Source organism: Neodiprion pinetum, chromosome 3, assembly GCF_021155775.2.
Source record: "Neodiprion pinetum isolate iyNeoPine1 chromosome 3, iyNeoPine1.2, whole genome shotgun sequence".
In the NCBI taxonomy this organism is placed as follows: domain Eukaryota; kingdom Metazoa; phylum Arthropoda; class Insecta; order Hymenoptera; family Diprionidae; genus Neodiprion; species Neodiprion pinetum.
This window is the reverse complement of record NC_060234.1, coordinates 3,211,093-3,224,430: the sequence shown is the minus strand read 5'-3', so window position 1 is coordinate 3,224,430 and position 13,338 is coordinate 3,211,093. Positions and strand designations below refer to the sequence as shown.

Below are 13,338 nucleotides of genomic sequence, written 5' to 3'. Positions count from 1 at the left end.
AAACGAGTTTCTCGACAAAATGCGAATAGCCCTCGAGCGATTCCGAAGCCGAAACCGACCAGAATCAAAAAAAGGATATGAGAGTTTCGCCGAGCGCCTGACTGCGGATTAAAGAGTATCCGGGAAGAAATCAACGCTTGAACAAACTGGCCGAACGAATTTCGATCACTGTCCCGCTTCAGGCAATGATGCCTTCCATTTTCATTTCGCGCCCTCTCCTTGAGGACGGTGAAAATTGAAATAAAAAAAATACGGGCCTCGTTTCTGCGTCTCAATTTGAATAACCTGCAGCGATTCGTCGCACAGTCGAAACTCTCTTCTTGGGGGGGGGGGGGGGGGGGGGGATGGAAGTGAATTTTGAACGGAGTTCCCGCAACTGGGTTAGCATTTGAATTTTGAGACGGTCGACGATACTCCGCAGGGGTTCGTCGACGAAACTTTTTGAGGGGGTTGAATCTACACTAGAAGACAGGTGCGAGACTCGATCCGCACCCTCGTAAAGTCGCTAACGTCTAGCGCTTCGCGTCACGTTCGGGGAACCAAAGTTCTTATCTTTAGTCCGATGTCCTCGAGTCACGGCTTATTTCATCCTCCCCCCGTTTATCGTATTTTTACGACACCAAGATTTAACATTTTTGCCCATGTTTTGTTTTTTTTTATCGTATTTTGTTTTCTTTTTCTTATTTTAAAAGTCGTCCTGTTGAATTTGGTAGCCTTCGGGTGGTCCTTAAAAAGGTCATTTTTGAATTTCGACCGGAGATTTGATTCAACCCTTTCAAAGGCACATCAAATCTACCGAACGGATTCAGATGAAATTAGGCATAGGGGGGTTTTTTGTGTCGCTGATTAGGAATCCGAACTCAGAATGTTTAAGTTCAAAGTGGCGGATTCAACGTGGTGAACCAAAATCCCAAGTCACTTGATATTGCCACCTTGGATGCACCATTTTGAATTTCGTAATTTCGAGTTCAGATTCGTGATCAGTCACCTCGACAACCCATGAGTACCGAGTCTTATCGAATTCAAATGACTTTTTGGATTCCACTTCGTCATATCGCATCTGCCATTTTGAATTTTGAATTTTTAAGTTCATATTCGTAATCAGCGACCCAAAAAATTCTCCCACGCCAAAATCCATCTGAATCCGTTAAATAGATTTGATGTGCCCCCGAAAGGGTTGAATGGAATTTACCCTTTATGGGACACGGGTCAGAGTTGAGATAAAAATCTGTAAAAATTAGGGAATTATTTTCAAATCACCTGGAGCATATTTGCTAATTTATTGAATTTAAAACGGTAGAATCAACTCTGCAGAAAAAACTTGTGCAAACATTTTGAAAATTCATTGATTTCTATTATAACTAGTAATATCCTGCTGATTTTTGGTGTCGGAACGTCGAAAGCTGCTTTATTTCCATACGTATTGAAAAGTGGTTTCACGTCGAAATCTGCTAAATACACGAACAGTTTGTAAGATTTTTCACTGATCATTAAACGAGTGTCCCACAAGCCAATTAAGCGTCACAGTTATTTCACGATGTAACAAAAATGGACTTTTGTTCCTCCGTAATGATGTCCCATGACGCTGTCACGCGCAGAGTTGAATTGTTCCGCGTGGAAAGCCGCCCTGAGCGTGCTCAATGCACCGGGGTCAATAATCGTTTTTGACGGTTAACGGTGGCGTGGTTTTCACCCGAGTCCTTTATCGGCCACTAAACTCTATCTGATTACGGCTGCGTGAATGCCCGTCATCGGGCACAGTGAATAAGCGAGGAAAATTGGGGGCTTGGTGGACGGCTAAACCGATCGAGCCCGGACTCGACAAAATTCTCGCAATGTAATACGCGGCTTGTTTTACGCGAGATTTTGAAGCTCGCGAGTCTTCGAGCCTCGGAGAAGCAACCGCGTAAAAAAGAAAACACCCGGGCCTGGAATTCGCTATTTCCTAAGGAATCCTAGGGCGATGGGTTCACGGTGGCTACGCTGCGCATCACGTACGAAACTTATTGTTAGGTATATAGACCGATTATTCCGCACTCGACGCTGCGGCCGCGACGCACGTGCCCCGATACAATCGATACTTCTTCTCCTACCGAGGCTGCTGCGGCAAAGAGCTTTTTCCTCTCCCAACTCCCTCCCATACTCGATATTCCCTTGACCCGGGACTAGGTGAGCTAGTTAAACCCCGTTTTTTGTCATTGGTTATGAGATTGCGGCAATTGTGTGCGAGCTTGAAGGGGGTGGGGGGTACAGCCTGGATGGTCTAAAATCATACCTGTTTTGAGGAGTTTTATTTTTTTTTGTTTTTTCCCAAAGAAAATGAAAACACTCGAAGCAATTTGAGTTTGGCCGAGTCTCTCTTCACAGTCACGAGTCATTCTTCCTCTCTCTTATCTAACAGAGTCTCCATTTCACTCGACCTGACTATCGCCTTCTAATCCACGAACTCTGATCATGCACTCTGCTTTCTGCACTCACTCAGGCTTCGTTCTTGAACTCAAATTGTTTTAACTTTTCGTTTTCGTTGAAAATAAAAAAAAAAATTCCACCCCCTCCTCCTTTAACGCCCGAGCACCGTGAATCTAAACACAATAGTTGAAACAAAAAAGAAAAAAAAAAATGACAGAAGACATAGAAGACGATGAATAAACAAACGCGAACACGATGAAGCCGTAATCTAAATCGCTGTTATCAAAAACCTTCGCCTTTCATGGAAAGGGTTTCATCAATTTCCGCCCTTTCTTCCGACTTGTTTTCTTCCCCTCCCCTCTCTTATTCTTCGCTTTTACGGCTTCTGTTCTTATACATCGACGACAGCTTTGTGATCGGGCACGGCAGTCCTCACGTATCTGGAAATTGAAAAGTGGACGAAATTCTCGAGTCAAAGTGTCGGGTGGAGGGGGTAACAAGGGTCCTGGGATCGGACGATTGTATGGGTCCTTTGAAAGAATGAAAGGGGAAAATACCCCCTTTCATATCATTAGGAGGACGAAAAGGGACCGAAGTGGGAACCCGGTGTGTGTGTACAGCGTGATTTCGAGGACTCTTTTGAGGCCTCTGATCTTTCGACAAAAGCTTTTGCGGATACTTTTATTATTCTTTCAGATCGCAGAGGATGAACCCTTGGATGTAGGTACCTATACATTTACCAAGTTTATTCATCGCTGGCTACGGAATGCTGGAATGGAAAAACTGTCGGAAAAATAAAAGAAAACGAAAGTATATCCCTTCACCAACCCGCAAACCACAGATTCGAGAACTTTTCAGTCTCGAGAGTTGCCCGGAGTTTTCTTCTCTTCTACCGGAAAGAGCTTCGAGACGTAAAACGTAAAGTAGCAAACCCAACTTTTCTACCGTAAATGTTGGTAACTATCTTGGTAGGCGAATCTTTCCTTAAGAACAAACCAAAACCGCAATTAAAAAATAGACAACGAATTTTTTAAACCGTAACGTACGATTCGTGTGTACGAAATAATTTAGTTCGTTTTAAATATTCAGTTATAACAGAACCAATACGGTGGTTTGCTTCCTCTCACGAGGAATCAAGTCATCTAAAGTAGTTTTTTCAAGTTTCCTGGTTGACCAAAAAATTTTAAATAATGCAGTTTCCGAATTGAACGTGAACGTGATTTCAAACCCGATATGATTCGAAAAAACGAAACCAGGCTAAAGCTGCTCTTTGCTTTTCGAGGATGCCTAAAAATTGTTTGCAAAGGCTTTTTAAAAGACCACCAGCCAGTCTCGTTCGGTCCGAAGCCGGCTCGTGTAGCCGAGGATTTCCATTAACCACTTAACTATAATTATCCCAGCGAAAGCGAACGTCGGTGCCAAAGTGACGCCGAGCGAAAAGCTTAACCGCAGCTTTCGAGCAGCCAGGGTGTCCGAAATCACTGGTTTAGCCGTTAAAAGCAGGCCGAAAAATAGCGGGAAAATTTATGCCAGACCGTCGAAGGAGGTTTAATTAACGAAGGCTGCTTTTGACGTGTGCGGTGCATTCGATTAACGAGGTTTACCGAACGTCAAGGTGCGGGGGGAGAAAAAAAAAATGACGCCAAACTCGACAGGGCCTGTGAGAAAAAGATTACATCGACAGCCGACAACACGGGCCTAAATGTGAAGAATTTTTTTAACGTTTTTCTCATTCTAATGGCTATTATCCTTTATTTCACGAGTCGTGAGGTCAGAAACGTCCGGATTTTCTTTCCGTAACATCTGATTTTTATACAAAACAATAGAAAAAAAGAAACGTTCATTGTGTATTTTTTGAAAATGAAATCAATTTATTCAGTTGAAAATATATTTATCCAAACACTTACAATGATAATATCAATTACAATTGTTACGTTACGATTTTTCTCACTGATATCTTTTGCGTTTTTCCATACAATTACGCTTGGGGGTGACTTTTTATGGACTTCATCTACGATATCACGTTTTAATAATAACCAACAGTAATCAGTCATCGTATTTACATTCCATCTACCTTTCTATCTTGTTTCCATAGTTTTAACATCTTGATGGAATCGTTCTCCTTGTCCTTCAATAAAATTATCAAGATTTTCGGCAAAATAATCCAGATGCGAATCTAAGAAGTGGTGCTTTATACTCATATCAGATTCTAATTTTTTATATTCACCAAATAACGTTGCCAGCATGTTTTTATAATATGGATGTTTGCGATCGACCAAAAAATTATGCACAAAATTTTTGAACGCAGGCCAAGCTTCTGATTCAGATATATTGATTTTATTAAAAACCTCATGCGATACGATAAAATGAATAATGAATTCGTAATGAGTGTTACCGAATTAGTAAAAAAATAGTCAACAACATTTTAGAAAATAAAAATTGTGTCGGTTTGTGTAATCGGACGGGGTTCAAGTCCTTTGAATAAATATTATTGACAAGAAGTTTCGTCAAAAGTTTGCGCGAATTTACGTTAATGAAACGTCGACGCTGCGAGTGACAAAACTCTCGTTTTTTGCGATCGCTAGTGTTTTTTTGTTTTTTTTTTTTTCGCGACCAACTTTTCATCAAGACAAAAGCGAGAGTGAGATGACGGGAGAGAGGCGAGGAAAATTCACCGACTGTTATCACGTAACGCAGACTTTCTATTTACGAACATCCTCGCCCTCGTCGCGTCTCTTGCGTAAAGAATTTTGCCGGAATTTATATTCATCCTCTGGTGTAAGTGAAAGTTATTGCCGAGGTTGATTACGCCTGGCACTAACTGAATTGAAATTCTACCTCATATTCCATTTCCACATCTGGCAAAACGCCACTCGCAGAGTTTTTCACTTAACTTTAGTCACTGCGCGCGGCTATCGCGTCTTTGAAAAACTTGAATCTCCGCTTTTTAACGCTAGTTTAAATCCACGAATCTACCATTTCGCACAGATATCACATATCCGCATTTTGCGTCCCACCGCTGTCACCAATTATCGGTAAATTATTTGCGAGCGATCTCGAGAACAGATGTAACTCAAATTCAGGTCTCGTCTCTGCATCTCCGAAGCAATGCCAAGGAGACCAGTATTATTATTTTATTCAGAATTGATTATCTTGATGTAATTCAAGTCCGGGCCGAGAGGAAAAAAAATGTCTCGGAGCCGGTTTAAAAGAGAGTGAAAAATGTATTAGTGAATCGATTCGTTAAATGAAGCGAATTTTCATTACCTGACGTTATGATATCGATTTATTAAGCCGTTGTTTATCCCTCGTATTTGTCTTTGATTATTAATGCTCCATCTTGTTGTTTGCGAATTTTCTCTGCTTAATTAACCAGGATGCTTCTTGAAACGAATTTAAGTTAAGCGTAAATAGCCTTGGCTGGTGCTCGGATGATTAACCGATGAGAAGTTTCCGCGCTCGTTGTTGTTGTTGTTATTGAAAATAAGGATCCAATTTATATTTAATGAGATTCAACCAGAGATGTTCGTATTTGAAACTAAACTATTGCAGTCAGGCTTCAGGCTTGCATTTCTCCACGTGACTATAAATGTCAGCTGCGATGCAAACTTCACTCGTAAACGGCGATCGCTCTTCGCCCTTTGACATCCATTCTAGTGACGAACTTTGAGCGAACTCGCAATTTCGAGCGAACCACGCGACAGAGAAATGAGCAAGTCTATTTAAGCTGCGCCGAAACTTCGATTGCTGGTCCAGCAGGTTCCAGAAACAAAATCACTGATCGGTAGAATTCTGGATCAGCTTGAATCTGGGGAAAAAGCACAATCATTTTTCGCAGTTTTCATTTTAGATCGGAATTGTTTCTTTAGAGAACTTTGTACTTATTTATAAAAAGACAGAATTATAAAAAAAAGAAAATGTCTATCCTTTTCATAACTACAAATTTGTACATTTCTTTCGGCAAATGTTTCTTCAGTCTATCCCATAGAATTGTGCAAGTCATCTTGCATAGCTTTTTTTCGTTTTTGTTTTTTTTTAACAAATTCACACGTTTCACAGAAAGCGAAGGATTTTGGGCCAAGAATAATTGCCTAGAAATTTGTGCGAAAAGATATAGCATCCAAGGTTTCAAGTTATCTATTGAAATTTAACTTAGCTTTCAGATGTTTCGTCACAGTTACCAGATTCTTGTACATAATCTCAAAGGCTGATTCTCCCGGCTTCGTTCATCGTTGTATAATGATTAGTCGGTACAAAGACACTTTATTAATTATCGGATTGGCGAAGTTGTAGCCACTTTATATCGAAGTAAATAACTAAAGCTCATTAAAAGTCCTCAGGTGATTCCGTTGATGTTGAAATTTTGCTTCCTCGCAAAATAATAAGCAACGATATCCTTGAAAAGCCGGTTCGTCATCAAAGCATCTCGTGAACTATTATAGAAGGAATGATTTCCGTACCGGATATCCACGTGACAGACAAACACGACGAATGAATAATCTTCACGCTCAGTTTCATTTCCGTTGTGTCGAATGAACCGCTGAAGATCAGGGGCTGATATTTCCGCGTAATAAGAGCCGGTGAACCACCCCCACCCCCTAAATTTTCAACCATTGTATACGTTCATCCCTGAAATAACACAGGGATCTCGACAGCGGCCGCGTCTTTCAACCGCAACGGGGTTATCAAGTCGACGTGATTCTAATAATTAACGACGCGTGAGCTGTGGGTATAAAATGTCCGCAAGGTCGAAAGTTCAAAAGACACGGTGCCGCCGGGTCTTCCTGTGGGAAACGAGTTCCCTCTTGAACACGGCATTGTCAACGGCGTGTCTCGGTACCGGAAGCTTCATTGTGGCACGTGCCGCGGTCCGATCTCGCTTCCGGTTTTCGTTCCCCACCCTTACCAGTCGCCGGGATGGGAATTAGAAACAGGGTGATATTCTATAAGGCGTTCGAAATTAGAGGTCCGAGAGGTACTCTCGAAGGTCGCTTACCATTGGCTGGGGGATTGAATTTCGGTTGGAATCGAGAGAGACATTCTCGCGGGCGAGAATCGTAGCCATGGAAACGCGCGTCTCGCCGTGTCTCGTTTCTCGGATGGATCAACACACCCCGGGGGAAGGAAAACAGACGTATATAAATATAATTTATTCGAAACGTTGCGAAAGCGCGATCAACAAACAATTGGGCGTGTGATTAATACCGTGTCTCGATCCATCGTCGAACGAGATATTTTACCCAGATTCTTCGGTCTGCTCTCACTGCCCGTTTACCCTATAAAAGATGAAGAATGAATTCACCTTTTTCTGCATAATACAAACGGAGAAAGCGAGAATGTCTTTAGACCCTAGGATGAAATATTTTCCAAATGTTTTCCGTCCTCGAAGAGAATGGCGAGTAGACGGCAGTCCAAATTTGGTAGATGGTGAGAGGGATGAACGGATGTTTTCTCTTGGGTTTGTTCTTTTTTTTTCCTCTTTGCACGTCCTTTTTTCCACCCATACATGGAGCGTGATTTATAGAAGGAGTTTGCCGGTTCTTCTCTTCCTCTCTCTCTCTCTTTCTCTCTCTTTTTCGACGTTTTCTTCTCCACGTCAAAACTTCCCGAATGCGTCTCATCGCCAGACTCTTGAATGGGTATATTTCCAGGAACGGTTAAGTGCCCCCGAAGGTCGTTAGATTCAAGAATGTTCCACTTGTCTCTGTTTCTCTCTCTCTCTGTCTTTTACAACTCTCACTCTCTTTCAAACAATGCTCAGAATCGCTCACATCATCGAGAATACAATAAAGTCCCCCGAAAGGCACTGAAACATGTAAAATTCCTCTAACGTACATTCAAGAAATGGGTACAGATAGTGATCATTGGCCTGAGGTTTATGGGTAGAGAGAAAATTGAAAAAAAAAACCATATGAAAAAGTAATCGAGAACACGGACCTTGGTATAACGGTTGTTCTATAATGGCTATTGCGTAATCTCCGCAGGTTAGAATGTCGGCCAGTCTAACGAGCACATTGTGGCCACAATGAGGCTGGCAGAGTATAAACGGTACGATGCATACTTGTTGCTTAAAATGCGGTTACAACCATATTCAGAATGGCGAACCACCTCGACGGTTCGTTGCCCATTTTATCCGCGGCTACATGAAAACCACATTGAGATTTCTCGACCTGTTATCCCGCAGGCATATCTTTCAACCGACGTTATAAAACCGAGTTGAAAGTCACAAGCTGTTCATTAGTTGTCTTTGTTTAAAAAACCAAAAAAAAAACTAGTAAAACGGTCAGAACAAGTTCGATTGCTTATTGTTAGAAGAGAGAATTCGATCGGGAACTCTAACAGTCTCTATCGAACTTTAAAGTATCAAACAAGATGAATTTTTCACTACAATACGAAATGTGAAGTGTGTTCAAAAAATTAGGAGAATTTTGTAATTTTGCGTGTTGCATTAATTCTCTGATTCATTTTCGAAATCGTCGATTTTATCAAAACAGATGTAACCTTTTTGACAGCTGACAAAAGACTAAATATCCAATACGGCTAACACAGTACAGCAACTTTTCAGACAAGCTTACCAACATAACAATGAAAAAATTGCGCGAACCAGACTAATGCAACACGCATAATTACAAAATTCTTGTTATTTTTTTAACACACATCGCGGATGTGGTACCGATGAATCAGGACACTCACGAATCCACATAAGTAAGTGTTCCAGTCTTGAACTTGTTGGCTACCCGTCCCTAATCAACGAACCAGGAATCCCACGCCGACGACTAATTCCTACCGTTGCACTCCACGGTGAAAAGACAGCACGAAGCTGAAGAAGTCACAAGCGACCGTCGGCAGTGAAACGGAGTCGTTGAGAGAGGAGAGTCATTTAGAGTAACTGCATTCACGGGTGGCCTGACCTTAATAATGGCTATTGCATTTCTCGAGGAATGCGATTGCCACTGCGGTAGCAGTAGCTTTTGTTTTTCACGCTTGTCACAGTCACGTCGTCATCGGATATCTCAGTCCGGAGCCTTGCTTCGCCGACCGAGTTCCAGGCTAGCGATGCTTCGAGTTCCCTTCAGCTCTCAGTCTCTTTTTTCGTCGTCGTCTCCTCTCTTCTTCTTCTTCGGAGAGACCTTTCGCGCACCGTTTCATTTTAATAAAGCTTTCAACTTATTTGACAGCGCGTCCCGTCCTCCCTCCCACTCTGCTTTTCCCTTTGGCCATTTCACGTGGTAATTCTCCCCACCGCGACGGTTCAGACGTTCATTTACCCTGCGCAGACTGTCAGAAGTAATGTTGCCAAAATAATTTTCCATCTCGAGGATTCTCGCCTGCAGGCTATCCTTGTTCCCTCTGTATATGTATGTATATATTATCACAGCCTTGTGCTTCCCTCCTCGAGACGTTGGGCCTCCTTGTTTTTCCAAGACCAAGAAATTTAGATAACCCTACTCGCATTTGCATCTTAATCGCAACCCCCAAGCCTTCTCATTCCGTTCCAACTCTCATCCCCCGGAGTTCCAATGACGCGGTGAAACTTTCCAACAAAATTCTGAACACCCCGGGCGTATTTCCGGCTATACGGATACCCGTCATTCACTTCGGCAAACTGACCATCGTCCCGAGATTTCACCGCGGCTCCAGGCCGTTCCAGAGTTCAGATTAGCCGCTCGTTCTGCTCACCGATTACTCGGGGTATCGCAAGTTTTGATCAAATGCAACCTGACCGACCATCTTTGACCGATTAACCTCGAGCGGTGCGCTGAGGTTCAACAGAATCTCACCAACTAGCTACGGTACTTCCGTCTTACAGCTTCTCCCGACCTGCAATGCCGGATAATTCTACCGGCCTACTCACTGCCCCGAGTGGCTTGATGTTACTTCAGGCAACTTCGTTCCCTGCCATTCGCCGGTTCGAATCAACGAAGAGGGAGTCAGGGAGTCCATTGCAATCTTAGTGATCAGGAATTCGTCTTTTGAGGTCTCATAAGTATAACGAACAATATTATTATACTATGACCATATACACACTGGAAATAAAAAGTCTTTTGCTGATCTATCTGTTCAACTGTGCAATCAAAGTCTCAAAATTTAACAATTATTCAAGAAAATAAGTCACACAGTTTATGTTCAGCGGTGTTTTTGGGTTCTTTAAAAAGACACCTTTAAATCCCGTCAACTTTTAACATCGCTTTTCAAACTTCTGTTTGATTTTAACCTCGCACGATTTGGTAATACCGTGATTTGGGAATTCCGGTGATGATTCAGAATCCCGAGTGAGAAATCCATCTACTATCGGCTGAATCTCTCTCTCTCTCTCTGTCTTACTCTTTCGACTAGAGATTTACACCAAAGTTAAACTTTTCTGCGAGTCCTTAGAAAGTTTGGCACGTGTGGATGAGGATCGAGGGTGGCGTCGAAGAGAGGTGAGGTGGGCCGGAAAACGAGATTTGTTCGAACGCTGGGTGTAATTGGGGTAAGCATTTCTACCCTCCTTGGAGAGGACTTGTGCTAGGGGTAAGGGATCGAGGTGAGAAAAAAGGGTATGCGAGTCGATGAAGGAATCGAGTCGGCGCGAACAAATTCTCATTTTGTAGTCTGCTGGGGAAAATTTGGCTTATATTAGTCTCGATAGACAAATGATGTTCGTTTTTCGAATCCGGGCCAACCCCCAACGGTCCCCTTATTTCCTTCCACTCTTCATCCAACCTTTTCACCTTCCACGACTCTCCGTACCTCGTTGCTGATGGGCCATTGTTTCTTTCCGCCGACGCCGGGTAGTTACTGTACTTTCAACATCAAACGACATTCCGACGTTATAATTACTGCACTGTACAACGAGGGGCAAGAATTAACGAGAGGGACGGGGTGGCCACTCTGTTCCACGGGGCTTTGCTTTTGCCGCTACCTGGTAATTGCTCCCCCGGTGCTCGATCGCCCTCCTCATCTCCTGCCATACTCTGGGCACTTACGGCTCTCCGCGGATGTCAAAAATCACCCAAGTTTCATTCAACAACTATTAATCAGCGTGTTGTTGCCTGCCTCACGACATCGCTTGAAATGCTCCGTTTGGCACATTCCCGTTGCGAATTAATCAGGTGCAGGTTTTATACGAAACGAGAAAAAAAAGAAAAAACTTTCACGTATCCACGAGTGATTTAACCAATCCATTGCTATATTTTTTAAATACACGGCGTACATGTTCTCAGCAATTTTATGTTCGCACACGTAATCATTAATTTCTTTGGATCGAAAAATGAATTGGTGTGAACGACTCAGTATCATGGCAACTGAGTAGATTTTTAGAGAGGTAAAATATGATTCTAAGGAAAGGCTGATCGCTGAATAATTTCGACTTCGAAAAATTCTCGCTGAGCTTGAACACGGTTTGTTTTTCCATTTATATCGAGATACCTCTTAATTTTTTGACAAACATCCGTGAAAAATGGAAATGTAGAAGGGAACAGAGACCGAAGAAATTTGTCGTTTCCCGAATCTGAAAGTGACTTTTGGGTCGTTGGCGGGCGAGTCAGGTTTGTAGGCGCAATAATTACGGAATCCGTTTGCGAGGGTAGAATTCATCTTCACACCGCGTGTAGAAGACGTTGGTAAGCTTTGTCAAAGCTCTGAATGTTGAATAATTAATTTTGAAACGTCGTTTTTCATTTCGCATAATTTTAATACCGGGCCGAATGAAATGTCCATGTTTTACGCAACCCTCTTCACCCCCTCCATCCACCCCCAAGCAATAAAAGCCTCGAGGGGGCGTGGAAACTCGACGATTTGAAAATTAAGAAACGGTCACGTCTCGGTTTAAAATCTCTCGTTTGCGTGTCTCGCCACGCGTTCCCCTCAATGAATCCTTCCCACCCCTCACCCCACTCTTTCGACCCCTCATCTCCCCAAGAGCAGGGAATTAAATCTCGATTCTCACAATGCCGGGGATGAATATACGGGGTTGGGTTCCAAACCTCTGGGGCACAAGAAAGTACACCGAAACAAAATAGTCGTATTTATATACACCGAGGCAGCTGAGAAAGCGAGCTTATTATTTCGGCTCGCTGTTTGTATTTGAAAAGGAATGAAAAAAAAAAAAAATCAAAAACAACACGATACCGCAGAAGAAGACGAAGAAAAAGTGAAACAAGTAGAAGGACCAGGGAATAGAGAAAAAGAATACGTCGACTCAATACCGCGGTAATAGTGACCGAAGATCGAAAATGTGCTGCTGGTACAGGTTTCGATTTCGGCGAACGTCGGGATGCGCAAAATATTGCGAAAGAGGCGGGCCTTTCAATCCGCCGCGGTTCAGCCGCTCCCGCTTTCCGCCATTCTTGACTCATCGGTTACGGTAGCGGCAAAAAGCTGGCTGCATTTTTTGCCACCGGTGATCCTCCGGCATCGAAGTTTCTTCTCTCTTTCACCGCAAAGTGGAGGGGTGCCGTTTCCCTTAACTTTTTTGGTTTTTCCGTAGAGTTTTCATCCATGTGCCATTGCGGGTGATTGGCGCTATTTATTATTATTATTGTTAATATTATTATTGGCGTTTAAAATTTATTCATTCCTTTTTCTTCCGTTTTTCTGGCCGTTATTGCAGCCAAGGTTTTAGACGCGTGCGTGGCAATTTCTGTGCATCGCACGGATTCTCCACCACACTAGCTTAATACTTTTTATCGCAAGCGTTCGCTCCTAATTGTATCACTTTACTCCGAGCTCTGAATTCGGGTTTGATAAACGGGAATCGGCGCTGAGATAACCCGGCAAACTAGCGGATATTAATTACCTTGTATTCTGTACGCATTTATCCACGTGAAATTTGATTTACATCCAACGGCGGAGGGGTTGGTAATCAGATCGTGTGTTTCTTTCAACCGTTCAGTTATTCAATGATTACTTTCTTTCAATCCCAAAAGTCTGGTCGTCGGTGAATAA

General features: G+C 42.7%; 2 protein-coding genes across 2 annotated transcripts in view; one reads left to right on the top strand and one right to left on the bottom strand.

Moving 5' to 3' along the window:
- The window catches only part of NLG-3 (neuroligin 3), a 551,048-nt gene that overhangs the window by 241,596 nt on the left and 296,114 nt on the right, over window positions 1–13,338 (top strand). The gene's annotated exons all lie outside the window — the stretch shown is intronic.
- NLG-4 (neuroligin 4) overlaps window positions 1–13,338 on the bottom strand; it is a 260,340-nt gene that overhangs the window by 245,135 nt on the left and 1,867 nt on the right. The gene's annotated exons all lie outside the window — the stretch shown is intronic.